Here is a 16,868-nt window from a genome sequence, read left to right on the forward strand (position 1 = left end):
TTTGCAGGTTCTTGTTTCAACCTCGTTAAAGTTCGAAATTCCTCCAAGTGCTCTGATGAAGGAACGTCCGCCAAATCTTCTGGATCAGAACTTTCTTCGTTGGAGAGATGTGTAACCAAAGGCGCTTTGTAAGTACCCATCTTTACAGCGTGGATCCACACTCGTTTGAAGGACATGCCATATCCTGGATCTTCCTGATTATGGGAAACTTGGTTTCTGTCTAGGTTGAACTTATGTTCACTTTGAGAGTGATGTAGCCATAAGTATTTCCAAGCGTTCCTTCAAAGTCTCTGATTGAGATGAGAGCATGAGTAGATTCTTTTCGAGTGATTCCTGTGGATCCGATGGTTTTCAGTGTAATGTTGTTGAGGGTGGTGCCAGCATCGACCAACGTTCTTCCAAATTCGTTTCTTCTGAGATTGACTGTAGTAAGCAGTCCCCAATCGTACATTTCTTGGTATGTGGATGGAGGCTCAAGAAGTATTTCAGGAATGGACTTCTTGACACGATGTGGTTCAGTGCTATGAACATGTCTCTCCTTTGTGCCTTCGACAGATAGAGCAATTCACGTTCGACCAAGGATTGAACTGCCTCTTTTCCGAGAGTGTAAAGGTTCTGATTGGGGAAGGATTCTTGTGTACTCCTTCAGTCCCCAGTTGAATCTATTGAGGATCAACCTTCTATTTGAAAATGTGCTTCAAAATATTGCAGTTGCTTGTTGGATGATTGATGAATCTATGAAGGCGACAGTACCTGGGATTCTCCATTTCTTCTTCAGTTGGCTCTCTCCCGATGAATGAAAATTTGATTGCACCATCTTGAACCCAGACTTCTAGTAACTCGATCACTCATTCATGAGAAGAGAGAAGTTTGAGTCTGTCCGACCATTTCCCTGTTCGTTGATGTTGGGTCAAGGTTTGTGCATTTCAAGATTGATTATCTTTCTTTGGTGCTTTCAGAGGAGCCGGAGAAGTGTGCTTGTGTTGTGACTTTGATTTCCATTTGCTCCCTTCTGCGATAACATTTGTGGAAGGTTGGAGGTTGTACTGTTTGTTGATCAGACGTCTGCTACCTCGAGTGTCTCACGGTTCTTCAGCCTTTGTAGCTTTTGTTCTTTCCAGTATAGCGGGTGCAGTAGTTGCCGATCTCTTTGACGCTTCATGAAGCTCTGAGAAGGTCTGGAAACGAATATTTTCCAATAAATCTCTGTAGACCGGGATCATGTCGTTGATACACAAGTCTACCAGTTGTTTCTCCATGACGTTTGGATCATGACAGTCCAGGGCCTGGACTCTGAATCTTTTCACATGGTCATTGGGGTGTTCATTTCTCCTCTGAAACATTCTTCAAAGATCAGAGAGAGTAATTTGCTCCGACACAAAGAAGTACTTTCTGTAGAAGGCGTTAATCATTTCTCCCCAATTATTGAAAGTTCCTAGTGCGATGTTGTTGTACCAGGTGTATGCTCTGCCTTTCAAGGATTTTGAAAATTCTTTGAGGCGAACAACATGGTTATGTTCATGTTCATGCTCACCCAAGGCTTCCAGGAACCGAGAAACATGCTCCCGAGCATTGCCTGTCCCGTCACACAAAGTGAAGGTTGAAGAGATATAACCTTTTGGAAGAGGAATCCTTTGTGTAGCAGCAGGGTATGGAGGCTGGTGACGATAGACATGTGATGTCTTGTCTTTTCCATGGTTCTCCAAGAGGCGTTCCAAATCCGAGTAATGAAATTTGATGATTCCTTCGCTGATGGATCGTCTGCATCTTTGCAGACTTCGCTGTCATCCACTGTATGAATTGGAACTACTTTCGGATCAGCATCTGAGGATGTTTCCTTTTCTTTTCCTTTTTATTGAGTCTTCTTTGACATCTTTTCAGTGAGAGTCTTGAGATAATTGAGTAACTTTTTTTGTGTTGCAGCCATGTCAGTTTGTTTCTTTGCAAGAGTCTCTTGCACCTTGATGAGATCAGCCATGGTAGGTGGTGGATTCCCCCTGACTTCTTCAGGGTGTCGGCCGAACAAGAGATGACCTTCCATGTTAGCGTGAGAATGAATAACATTACCACCGTCAGTATTAGAGGCCGGAATGGTATCCGGGATATCCTCATTGTTATTGTTGCTAGTGCTAGCGTCGTTTGTGTTGGAACCTGTAACTAACCCAGACCTAAGACCAATCATCTTTGTGAGAATGTGAGATTGCATCCGAGAGATTAATCTCCCACTGTGGTCGCCAATCTGTAGATGGGGAAAAACGATTTGCTGGTTTTTACGGAATTGAAGAGACGTCTGTGTGGAGACTCCTTAAACCGAGCGAAATATTGAACCTCACACAAATGCACTGCAAAAAGGGAGTGCTTTAAGTTCGAGAGATAAATCTGTAGGACTCCGGCCTAAACCAAGAACAATGGTCGTTCCAGAGTCAATTCGGTCACAAGAGAGGATGGGTTGATCTGTAGGAGGGAAGCTGAGGAATATGTGAGATCAATGGTGATCTGAGATTGTAGGTGTATTGTGAATTCAGCGGAAAAACGCTCTGAATGATTGAATTTTACTCAATTGAGAGTAATTGCTCAGACGATGAGTTCGTGTAGACGAAAGATTTTCTGTATGAACTTGCCGAGAAATTCTTTTTTTTAGACGAATGTTTGAGTATTCGAATCTTGTCCTTTCAATCAGGATTCAGAAACATCTTATAATGCCGGAGTTGAAAACACCATAATCCCATGAAGTGTGACAGTTGCTGGAATCAGAGAGTGGGGAAGTGGGAAATCATGTCAAAACCAGTTGCTCATCGTGCGGAGACTTGGTTAATTTTCCACCCACTACTTTGCTGACTCTTCCAACTGATTGCACGACTTGCTCACATTCTCATGGTGTGTATGAACACACGTGCCGAAGACCGCCAGACCAAAACCTTAATTAATATCCCCCCATGTGACACGATTGTTGTCTCGTGATTGTGGAGTCAGTTGCTGATTTTATGGGACGATGAGTCCTTGTATTGCTTAGTTGAACATAATTTGCAAATATTATGAGACTCATGAATTAAACGCATGTCTGCTGAGACGAGGCATCATTGAATAAATGTTGATAATTTAAGACAAGCAAACTGTATTGCTGAATTGATGGTCGAACCAATATCTTTAATATGGGCAAATATTGCTAGTTCGAGCAAATATTGCCGGTTTGAGCAAATATTGCCGGTTTGAGCAAATATTGCTAGTCTGAGCAAATATTGCTCGATGAATTGTTGGTAGCAGGACCAAATAAAATATTAATTTAAGATATTGACAGCTGGGTCGAGTATAATAAACAAAAGTGTTGATCGTAGGATCGACATAAAATTATCAGCATTTGAATCTGCTCAGAATTATGTTTTTGCAGAGCTCTGGATTCAAAACATTAATTTTAATGAATTAACGATTTATTGAAAATCAGCGAAGCAGGGACTGCAGAGACCGGCTACATGGGATGATGATTCGACCATGTAACACCCAGATGCTCGAATGAGCAAAATACCAAAGTCTCTTGAAGACCAGTCGGTGAAAGAATGATTAAATGCTGGTTTAATCATTTATTCAAATAATGCCCGTGTGAGCGTCAGATAATTTGGTCTCGGGCGGGTAGGGCCGGGAGGGCCTTGAATATTACAAACAAATATATATATTATACATATATATTGTTAAAAATAAAAAGAAAGTAGTAATAATACACAAGTTTTACTTAAAATTAATAATCAAATACGAGAATTGAGATGGGAATAAGATAAACCAAACTTCCTATAATTTTTCCTGAATTGAATCATCAGAAAAGGAAACTGCCTTAGATTTTGCTCAATATTTTCTCTATATGGTTAACAAAATTAGACTCCAATGGAATAAAAGTTAAGAAATACATATGAAAACTATGAGGGTTGACTATATTAAGTATATGTACCAAGTATACTCTAGGATAAAACAAATGAGAACAGTCACTTAGGCTAGGTAAATGGATAACACTAGCGGGCTAACATGGCGGGTAGCATTGACGGGATAATAGGGAGGGTATTGGGCCGGGCAAGAAAATTTGAATTGTGGCCTGTGCCCGCCCTCTTATTTAAATGGGCTAGGTCGGGCCAGCCCGTAAAGGGCCACGGTCACCCATGGGCTGTCATGGGACAGGGCGGACAGTACTGGGCCCCGGGCTGCCGGGCAAAATTTACACCCCTAGATGGCACTAACTCCCCCAACATACACTGGAAAACCTGAGGTGATTCTGTGAAACTTCATCAACGGAACTTCTCTACATCACGAACCTTGCACGACCAAGGAACTTTTCCCCTCACATCCAGAATGGAGACTGTCGCTGCTATCTGCCACAACATTATTGATTCCATAACGAAGCCACTGTGGATAATTTGGGTTGAAGTCCTAGTACACCTTCATCTTAGGAATGCTCAACTCACCAATCAGTTCGTGCATATAAAGGAGGAGCAAAGACTATGTCGATAATCTAGCCTTTTCGGTCTCTGGAGCAACTCCAATCATAGTATCAGCATCAACAAGGATATGTGGAGCAACTCCATTCATATTCTCAACATCAACAAGAGCATCTGGAGAAAATAAAGTCGTGATCTCAGCATCAACAACGGTCTTAGGAGCAACATCCTCATGACATGGCTTCATCAACTAACCATTCTCTGAAGTGTTACACATGAAGCGGACTTCTCCAAGAACTAATGATTGATATCAAGATGTGTAGACATGATAATATGTTCACATGAAAGTTTTTCCGGAGCTTGCACAACAGGCGGGCACAATCCCAAGTCTTCTAAAAGAAGTTCTCATCATCTCTACAAATGAGATACAACATACTTCAGCCCATGGGTTTACAAAAACGTACCAATGAGTGAGGAATGGGACAATACTTCCTCAACAAAATATGTTCGTCTATGTCTCTTCTACAACATACCAAAAGGGCGCATCAATCGGACATACGAGCTGAAAGATATGGCCTTTACCGTCAGGTCTACGAAATCTGAAAAATTTGTAGGAGATTATAAATTACAAATGTGCACGCTTCGTTGGCTGACCTCTACAACTCCAAATTGAGTGATTCTTTTCTCATGTGATAACTCAGTCTCTTATCTTCAAAAGTTTGGGTCAAGCATCGAATTCCGACGTCGTATGAGGTTCCTACAGCTTCCAGAGCATACAACATACATGCAGCAAATCTTGGACGGGATTCATAACTTCCACAGTCGATCGATGTCCACCAGGTCTTTCCATCAAGTCCTTAATCAAGGTACCTCCAACTTCGACCACCTAGGTCTTTGCATCAATTTTTCTACCCGGCTCCTCTATCTAGGTCTTGCCGGAAGAAGGGAAAACGAAAGGGAGAGATTTAACAAAATACTGGGGACTGGCGGTTCACTGATCATGACGATCAACTTCACCGTCCAAGACTCGTAGCGCCGGACTCTCCAGTGCTAATAATTTATCGTAAAAGGGATTCTGCCACCGGGACATGCAACCATGATCATTACATCATCTTCTCTTGAGAGAAACCTCAGTTATGGTCCCGTGACCAAGGTTTCAAAAGTGATGTTTCTACGACTAACAGAAACAAGATGGCACTGCAAGCACCATGCTCATGTATCAATCAAGATGTCCTGATCTCAAATGAATCAATGACATTAAAATCCTTCACCAACCATTCAAGACACAGGCGAATGGTCTAAAGACACAACATGAATGTTTTACAACAAGCTCGTCTGAGATGATTTTACACTATCCCGCACAAAGCATCGAGCTGGGAGAAATTGGTGAATAATCTAGGGATGGGTCATATACAATTCTCTTCGTATGTATGTCATATACAACATATCCAAAATTCACAGCAATTGGAGAAACGAGCAAAAAGATGTGGCCAAAATTTTAGATTACATGACAGCTGAAAATTTTCTGAAAACCTCCTGGAAGTTTACTATTTCGTCAATTTCAACCCTTAAACGTGCTCAAAAGCCGAAAATCTTCTTAAATAAAGCTTGGAAATTTTCTAAGGATGAAGAAACATGGGTAGGTCACGAAAATCTGACATCGAAAGAAGATTCTACAGCATTTTCAGTGAAGACCTGACTTCTGAATTTTCTGATGAGGAAATTCTTCATTCATATACATCCGAATCAAAAGCTACGCCTTCCGCGCGAGATCGGACTTCATCTTCAGCCGCTAGTTTCATTTGCTGAAGTCGGCGGCGTTTTGCTGATAAGCTGCAAGCCTTTCATATTCATCTTTCCTTTTCAGTTTTAACTCATCTCGTCCATACTTCTCTTCTGCATCCGCTAAGGCAAAGAAAGCGTTGATTCCACCACGGACGAATCCCAGATGATCGAGAGACATACAATGCATCAGCTTTCTAGCGTCTCTGAAAGGTTGATTCACCTCGGCATGAACATCTGCAGAAGTCTTCATCTTTGACTTGATATTTCCGGAGCATTCCCGGAAGGGCCAGAAGAGTGGTTGTAACCAGAAGTCACCACTATCTGAGGCGAAAGACATGGAGTCATGGATATACCAATAACAAACGCGTAACAAAATGGTAACAATCCAACTCTTACCTATTTACAATTTCACTAGCTGTAGTGATTATAACGTCAGTATTTAGAAAACTTGCTCGTTCCCCCAAACCTGCAAAGACGAGCAAAATTCATTATTCAAAATCATGACTTGATTTTCATAAAACCGTGAACAACCCACGTGAATTTTAACATCCGCTGGTTTTTCAAAAACTAGACAGACGTCCATTCTACAATTGTGAAAACTCACATACAGACATTATTTCCCCATGCATAATGGTCTACTTTCAACAATTGTTCAAAATCAAAACATGATTTTACAAAATATATAAATATTTAACGTGAAACTCACGTAAATTTGAAAAATATATCTATATATTTTTGCTCCCTAGCACGAGCATCTGTCTTTGAAGCGAGAGTATATTTTCAAAGATTTCTGAAAGCTCGAAGATAAAAAAAATTCATGAAAGCTCATAAACACAATTTTATTACTAACAGACGCACGTCTATTAAAAAAAAAAACTTTTCTCTCGTACGAGCATCCACCTTTGAAACGAAAGTTTATTCAACTTTGTGAAATCTCACATATTTTAAAAAATAAAATTTTGGTTTTCGTGAAAGCTCATAGACCAAAATTTTATATCATCAGACTGAGGTCTATTTTGTTTGTTCCTTAAACTAAAAAACGAGCGTCTGTTCCTAAAACAAGGGTTTCTTTTTTTGGGCCCGGACCCGTGTCCTAAAACGACCAAGGACCCGTCATCAAATCAGCGGTTCTATACCAATTTATGCTCTCTGGATGACGCTCTATTATGCCATTGGGGTTTTGCTCAAACCATGGTTCGCTCATTTATTCGAAATCCGGTAATATCTTATCTTTTAAGTTCAATTACTTATTTTTGTCAGTACCTAGAAAATCACCATTCAATGCTGACTGAGGAACAGTCATGTTCCTCACTAAGCAGAGGACTTAATGTAGATGGTGGATTTTCGACAAGGGGCAAAATTGTAAAACCAAAATTATACATACTCCGGATCCGACAATCATATGAGTATTGAGACTCATGTCTCTCAATAAAGCGTGAAAGCCCATGCCATAAAACCTCTGACTGAGAAGGATGTCTCTCGGAGTATATGTAGATGTGTAGTCTCCCAGTTGAGGACGCGGGACCTCTCATGAATACTGAGCAATTTCAGTAATTATTTCTGTATAGAATCGAAAGATTGGACGGCTCCTAGACAGCATGCCTGCTAGTATATAGCAACAACGTCTTCAGGATGCAACCAGGTTTTCCCTGACTATATGGGAGAAATATGACACTCCAGTAAGTTCATATTGCTCAACTCTCAGATAATTAGTGCTCCTAGATAGGAAGCCCTTCTAGTATTGAGCCATCAATTAATTATCTCTAATCGTAGATGAATATTCAACTATATTCTACGATTCTTTGAATGTTTCGTTACTTCAATTTATGGTTTTCCCAGCAGAATTCCATGGGTTAGTAATAAATATTCAACGTGCAGGCATCTGATCATCGAATAAACCCTGACTAAAATGGTGCAAGTGTGTTTAGCAATAATGCACATACCAGCATCTGAATGCGCGAACGAGCATTTCAGAATACGAAGGAATGATGAACCTATGCAAAATAGGAAGAAAAATAATAATAAAATAATTTACAAATTCGCCAGGGGAATGGGCTCACCAGCCGGCTAGTCATGCCGTGACCAGTCCCGCGCCCAATTTTATATTTTATCATATTTTATTATTTTTCTTTGATCTCATGAAAATCCTTTCATTTGAGCAAATCTCTTTCGTTTAAAGGAAATTCCCTAATCTCATGATATTTCCTTATGTCAAAGAAATAATAAAAATAGGAAAGGTGTCGCGGGACAAGCCCACTAGCCGGTCGGCCATGTCCTGGTTGTGGCCGGTCCCACACCTCACGGTTCCTTATTATTTCCCCCATCCAATGAAAATTCCCTGATTTCATGAATTTTCCCTAAACCCATGAAAATTATTGTACAATTAGGGAAACCGTGGGACCGGGCTCTAGCCGGCCGGTCATGCCCTAGCCGGTCCCAACCCTTATTTTATTATTATTACTTGTTTTGTTTTCCTAATTCCATGAAAACTCCCTGATTTCAACAAAATACCTTGGTTTCAACAAATCTCTTTGATTTTATGAAAATTCTCTAAAATCATGAAAATTACGTAAAATTGGGAAGAGTGCCCTGGGACCGTGCCCGTTGGCCGTCCGACCATGACCTTGGCCATTTCCGGTCTCACACTCCATCATTCCCGGTTTTATTATTATTTTATTTCTCTCATCTCATGGAAGTTCCCTAATTTCATAAAACTCTCTAGTTTCATGGAATTTCCCTTAATTCAGAGAAAATACATAAAATTACATAAAACTGGGAAAAATGTGTGGGATCGTGCTTGTCAGCCGGCCATGCCCTAGACGTGGCCGGTCCTACGCCTTGAAATTCCCTGTTTTATTTATTATTTTTCATCATCTCATGTATTTTTCCTAGTTTCAGCAAAACCTGGATTTTGCATATTTTCTCAAAATGTTGCTCAAACGCGCATCGGAAAATATTGAAACTCTCAGGACTGAGACACAGACACTATGGTGACACGGTCACATCCCCTTGACCGACCAAGGGTGGACCTAAGGCTTGCAAACAGCCGGTCCCACACATTTTAATGATTTTAACCTAATTTGCTCAATTGCTCATATTAGGTTCAAACTCTTTTCTAACAATTGAGGGTTTGCTCAAACGACCATCAATTGGTCATACGGCCAACAAGAGCCGGTCTCATGACCTCTTGGTCGGTCCCTCATCTTCTCATGACTAGGTTTTATTATCTGACGCTCACACCGGCATTATTTGAATAAATGATTAAACCAGCATTTAATCATTCTTTCACCGACTGGTCTTCAAGAGACTTTGGTATTTTGCTCATTTGAGCATCTGGGCGTTACATGGTCGACTCATCATCCCATGTAGCCGGTCCCTGCGGTCCCTGCTTCGCTGATTTTCAATAAATCGTTAATTCATTAAAATTAGGGTTTTGAATCTAGAGCTCTGCAAAAACATAATTCTGAGCAAATTCAAATGCTGATAATTTTATGTCGATCCTATGATCAACACTTTTGTTTATTATACTCGACCCAGCAGTCAATATCTTAAATTAATATTTTATTTGGTCCTGCTACCAACAATTCGTTGAGCAATATTTGCTCAAACCGGCAATATTTGCTCGAACGAGCAATATTTGTCCAGATTAAAGATATTGGTTCAACCATCAATATTCATCAATTCAGCAACACAGTTTGCTCGTCTTAAATTATCAACATTTATTCAATGATTCCTCGTCTCAGCAAACATGCGTTTAATTCATGAGTCTCAGAACATTTGCAAATTATGTTCAACTTAGCAGTACAAGGGCTCATCGTCCCATAAAGTCAGCAACTGACTCCACAATCACGAGACATCAATCATGTCACATGGGGGGATATTAACTACGGTTTTTGTCTGGCGTTCTATGGCACGTGTGTTCATACACACGATGAGAATGTGAGAAATTCGTGCAATCAGTTGGAAGAGTCAGCAAAGTAGTGGGTGGAAAATTAACCAAGTCTCTGCACGATGAGCAACTGGTTTTGACATGATTTCCCACTTCCCCACTCTCTGATTCCAGCAACTGTCACACTTCATGGGATTATGGTGTTTTCAACTCCGGCATTATAAGATGTTTCTGAATCCTGATTGAAAGGACAAGATTCGAATACTCGAACATTCGTCTAAAAAAAGAATTTCTCGGCAAGTTCATACAGAAAATCTTTCGTCTACACGAACTCATCGTCTGAGCAATTACTCTCAATTAAGTAAAATTTAATCATTCAGAGCGTTCTTCCGCTGAATTCACAATACACCTACAATCTCAGATCACCATTGATCTCACATATTCCTCAGCTTCCCTCCTACAGATCAACCCATCCTCTCTTGTGACCGAATTGACTCTGGAACGGCCATTGTTCTTGGTTTAGGCCGGAGTCCTACAGATTTATCTCTCGAACTTAAAGCACTCCCTTTTTGCAGTGCATCTGTGTGAGGTTCAATATTTCGCTCGGTTCAAGGAGTCTCCACACGGACGTCTCTTCAATTCCGTAAAAACCAGCAAATCGTTTTTCCCCATCTACAAACTTTTATTAATTTAATAATAATAATAATAAAAAAAGGGGGTTGACGAAGACACTATTTTTTTTAAAGCGATTGACAAACAACCTTGTTAGATATGATGCCAATCATAAAATTGGTGATAGGTGTTGTAAACATCTTAATATTTATCTCTTATTTATGCTTTCTTCGTGAGTTTTCTTGTAAATTATGTATCTTATGTTTGATTTTTGATATTATCAGGTGCAATGGAGTCATTTGGAGCGAAAGAAGAAGAAAGCATTCAATTAGAGCAAAAGTGCATAAAGGTCATTTTACAGGAGAACACTATCTGTAGTTATGCAAGCGTTAAAGGACAACCTTGTTTATGTTTCAAAAATAAGGGCTGCTATTTTGGTGTCCTGTATTAGTCTGCATGGTGTCTATAACAATTGTGGTTCCTACCTAGCCCTAGACTTCAGGGTTCTCAATCATTCTCTTCAGTCTCTTCTCAAATTCAGAGAAGTGAGAAAACGGCTGCTGCTGCAAAGCCGAGAGATAGCTGAGAAGAACTATGAATTCTGATGATTGAAGAAATCCAGACCAAGAAATCAGTAAAGAAGGAGAAGATGAATCTGTTCGATCCATGGGTGTTAGTGAAACAGAGATGGAGGTTCAGAGAGATCAAGAAATGCAGAGTTAGGGTTTCCGTTGGATTTTGCTGCTGCTCTCGATTGAAGATGATGGTGGAGAAGTTGAATATCTACAATGAAGAAATTAATCGTTGTGTTGATGAACAAAGATGGGTTGGTCACGAATTAATGATTTAGACAAATTTCACAGGGAATGAAGAATCGTTGATGCCGTGAACCTGAACTGCAATGGGGTTTTGAATTGGATTTGATGGTTGAGAACAAATCAGATGAATTTCAAGCTACTGATAAAAGGTGAAGCCGCAATGAGAGTAAGAGAAGATGTTCATGGGTTTTCGCCATTGATTCAAGTCACATGAAGGACATTACAGTGTAGGCTTGATGAATTATGGGTCACTGGTGTTGCTATTGTGGGCTTGAGGAACTGGTGATGTTGTGTGTGTTGCAGTTGGAGCTATTGATGCCATGGGTTGTGTCTGCCGATGATTTGTGTGGAGGAATGTTGAATGAGGATTTTTGTTGTGCATTGAACTCTATAATGCAGGTGGACTTATGAACTGTGAATGAGCTGAATTGAGGTTAAGAAGATGCAAATGGCTCAAGTAGTTATGCAAAGTTGCAGATGAGTACATGAAGTTGCATATGCAATTAAAGCTGAGATAGTGCTGGTCTGTGTTGAAGGGAACTGCGAGTAAAAGTATTGGAGTCGAAATTGTAGGTTATGGAACTGGTGGTTATGACTGAGCAGGTACTAGTTCAGAGAGCCTGAGATGAAATAATGTAGATGAAATTGATATGTTGAACTAATTGCAATAACTAGAGTTGAAGCCGCAGGATATTGGTGCAGTTGAACAGCAAAGGAATAAGAAATGTTGATGGGTATGAGCTGCTGAGGCAATAAATGATAAATGTTGTTGCAGGTGGTTTTATTTGTGACAACTACAGAAGCAGATGAAGTTGAACTGAAATGAAAAGATGATGTTGGCTGTGCTTGCAATGGAGCGATGGGGTTTTTCTCAGGGTTTGAGTAGATGGAGCTGGTGATTGCGTCAAGGAGTTATGTGGTGTTGGTACTGAAACAACAAAGAAGATGTAAATAAGATGTTGGTTTGATGGCAGAGAAGCTGGCACTGTGGATGTTTATGCACGGGTTAGATGAGGTTTCTGTAGAAGATGGGATTGAAGATTACATGGTTATGATGTTGTTGATTACAGGGTATGCAGTTGTGAAATGCAAGTGTTGATGCTAATGGAGTTATTATTTGTGAAGGCACTGGTGAGTGAAACTGACTTGGGGTTGTGGATTGTTTAGTGTTTGAGATGAAGCTACAGAAGAGGGAGATGCAGATGCAAATGGAGTTAAAGCTGCAGTCGGTGAGAAATGATGCACAATCATTGTGAAACATAGAGTTTAGGCCGTGCAACAGCTCAGGCCTGTGGCCAAGACCAGTCAGATGCTGACTAGTAATGATTCAGCTGAGTTAGACTCTGACTCAGTGATATTGACTGAGTTGACTTCACGTTTGACCGGTGACCGGGTGGATTTTTCCGGTCACCTGAGCTGCTTTCCGTCCAACTTCCGGCCACTTTACCAGTTTTCCGGCGATCACTTTTGGGACATATTTTCACATGGGTATTCCTTGCATATGGGCTTGGTGGACATCTTTCTATTGGACTTTGAAGACTATACCTAATTTTGGAGAGCTATAAGAGAAAAGACTTCTATAAATTTCATATCACGTATTTTATTACTTGGAATTTTGGAGGAGAGCGACGATTCTACTAGGGTTTTCTTTCGTATATTTTTCATTTATTTATTTTATGAAAATGATTATGATGAACTCCATTAATATGAGTAGCTAAATACAATTATTGGTTATGGGATAAAGTTGATTTCTCAACATGATATTTGATTCAATGCATTAGTTTTGTCTCACTAATTTATTGTTTATGATTCATGGTTTATATTGTCATATGATTTGATTGATTGTTTGTTTGGTTGAGTCCGGAATCAATCCGATTTGCATTCATTTCTAAAGCTATATTAGGTTTCAATACGAAAAAGTTGTTTATCCCTGATTCTAAGTAGCATAATTATGGGTAGTGCTTGTGGTGATATATCCTACTAGTCACAAATGAATCATAACCTTGGTTAAATCGAATTAGTGCTTTTACACGTTTGATTGTCTTGATTAGTCTTATTCCATAGAACTTAGTGCTTTTAGGGAGTTAAACTTATTTGTGCTTTTACACTTTAGGTTGCTTTCTAGGAAGAATTCACATATGCATCTTTTAATGTGGTTGTGATGAAATCAAGGAATTAGCGGGATATACTTGCGATCAAGGTATCCTAGGACTTTTAGTAAATGAGAGATTAAAATACCAATTCTAATCATTGATGAAAATACATGTTTGTGAATGATACTATCCTGTGGCCAATATCTTCCTCTTATTGATTATTTTCATTTTTTATTGCTTTCAATTTCTTTTTATTATATTGATAAACAAAATCCCCCTTGATTACTTAATAATCTGAAAATTACATAACAACAATTGCCTCTCTGTGGAAACGAACTCTTTCTTATCACATACTTCATTTATTTTAGTTGAGTGAGAAAGTGAAATTATTTTTGACACATACGACTGCGATCAAATTTTGGCGCCGCTACCGGGGAGGCATACGGCTTGTTATTAAGTTTTTAGTTTCTTATTTTGATTTTAATTTCGTTTTAATAATTGTGTTTCAGGTACCTTATTGAAATACAAACTGGAGGAAGCAATGGGTGATGCAAATCGTACACTCAAGGAGTTAGCTTCCCAGAAGTTGGATCAACAACAGTGGTGTATTGAAGCAACTTCCACTTTTGATATCAAGCCAGGGTTGATCAGTCAAATACCAAAGTTCCGTGGATGTGTATGGGAAGATCCGAACAAGCATCTTATGGAGTTTCAATGGTTGATGACAAGCATGATACCTAATGGGGTTAATGCAGATGAAGGAATGTTGCGTGCTTTTTACTTACCGCCTGGTAGTATTACAACATGGAATGGGTTGAAGAAACTTTTCTTGGAGAGATATTTTCCTGCGTCGAAAGCGACTCAAATTCACAAGGATATTTGTGGGATGAAACAAAGTGTGGGGGAATCGTTATATGAATGTTGGGAACGGTACAAGAGATTGGTAGCAAGCTTCCCTCATCACCAATTTAGTGACGCAATGATTATCCAATACTTCTATGAAGGTATCCAAGAAAGTGATAGGAATCTTATTGACGCTGCAAGTGGTGGTGCACTTATGAACAAGACGGGGACACATTCTAGAGAGTTGATTGAGAGTATGGCAGCAAATTCTCAACAATTTTCAAGTCGTGGATTAAAACCACCTACCAAGGGAGTTAATCAAGTTGACAAGATTATTGAATTACGTCAACAAATGAGTAATATGATGGCAATGATGCAATAAATTACAGCAGTGGTTGTAAAACCATCACACCCAACTTATGAGAACGTAGAGCATGTCAATGCTATATTCTCAACTCAGCCATATGGTATTTACTCCAACACTTACGAGCAAGTTGCAAGTACAAGTTCTATTTACAACCATCCGAGTGAGTTCCAACAACAAGTGCAACAACCGCAACAAGCCCAAAATTCAGAATTGGCAAAGATGATTGCTTTGGTGGAGGCTCTAATGTCCGTGGTACAACAAAATCAACAACTAGCGAATTTAAATCAGCAGAAAACGGATAATGCAATTAAGGAGTTGCAATCACAAGTTGGTCAACCACAACAATAACAACCTCAAAATCAAGGGTCCAATATGGAAGAGTTTTTGAAATCTATTATGCAAAGAACGGAGGGTGCGGTCAAGGACTTGCAAATACAATTTGGTTCGATGGCTGAGGAGATTAATCAGTTGCATGCACAAAATGGTGAGAAACTTCCTTCCCAACCTCTTAACCCAAGAGATGGTGTCAATGCTATTACGTTTGGAAGTGGTACACGACTTGTGCAACCTGAAATTACTGATTCGGGTAAAGAAGAAGCTCCAAAGGAACCAGTTTTGGATGAAAAGGATGCTGATTTTCCCCAAACTTCCGAGGTACCTATTTCCAACTCTAAAACTCATATTCCTACTTATGTTCCTCCTCTACCTTTTCCTGGAAAGTACGCTAAAGCTAATAGAAAGGTAGAACAAGATAGGGATATTTGGGATGTTTTTAAGAAGGTCCAAGTGAATATACCACTCATTGAAGTAATTAGGAAATCTCCTCGTTATGAAAAGTATGTAAAGGAATTGTGCACTAACAAACACAAGCTAACGGGTAATGAGGTAATGAGTGTGGGGGAGAATGCTTCGGCATATTTTCGAAAGAAACTCCCACCTAAATTGAAGGATCCCGGTAGTTTTACTATTCCATGCACAATTGGTAAAACACGATTTACCAAAGCTATGCTAGATTTAGGAGCTTCCATTGATGTTATGCCTACATCAATTTATGATGCTTTAAATCTTGGTCCTCTTAAGAAAACCAGTATAGTTATTCAACTTGCCGATAAATCTAATGTTTACCCGAAAAGAATTGTTGAGGATGTTTTGGTGTAGGTAAAAAGACTAATATTTCCAGTGGATTTCTATGTTTTAGACATGAGTGATGTGAATTCATCCTCGTCTACACCTTTACTGTTGGGTAGACCATTTATGAGTACCTCTAGAACGAAGATTGATGTCCACAATGGAACCTTGACTATGGATTTCGACGAAGAAGTCATACACTTCAACATATTTGAGGCGAAACACCCAATTAGCATTCAATCATATTTCCATAATGTGCTGGAAGATGGCTAAGGCGTAACAAACAAGGAGATAGTCGGGCTGACGACTTTAAACCAAGCGCTAAATGGGTGGCAACCCACATGATGAGTATTTCTTGTCTTATTTTTATTTTCTTGTCTTATTTTTATTTTCTTGTCTTATTTTTAGTTTTTTTTTTCTTGTCTTGCATTTACTTTTTCTGATTTCTTGTCACATTATCATGTAGGATTTCCCACCTTGACTTACTTTGGATGACTCAATTTACATTGAGGACAATGTAAAGTTTAAGTGTGGGGGAGTGGTTAAGCATTTGCATTGTAAATTTTTCATGAAATTTTCAAATTTTGTGTAAAATAGTGAATAAAAAACTTCAACTTGTGGTTAGTTTAGAGTCACATAGTATACATGTCGCTAAGATTATATTGAGATTCTCATAAGAGTGACTGAACTTAGAGATGACAGAGAATGTGATCAGGTTTCTTACTTGTATGAGAGTTAAAGTTGGATTTAATCATGCCAGTGGCAAATGACGTGCAGACTGATTTCGGTATTAGAATTGTGGTCCCCTATAGTGAAGACTACCTATGTTACATCATGAGAGGAACCGATCTTCACTTCTTTGTACCTGTCTAAATTTGTGCTTTTAGAGTGTGTGTCATCGAACATAAACTC

This window comes from Papaver somniferum, chromosome 3, assembly GCF_003573695.1.
Source record: "Papaver somniferum cultivar HN1 chromosome 3, ASM357369v1, whole genome shotgun sequence".
NCBI classification, from domain to species: Eukaryota; Viridiplantae; Streptophyta; class Magnoliopsida; order Ranunculales; family Papaveraceae; genus Papaver; species Papaver somniferum.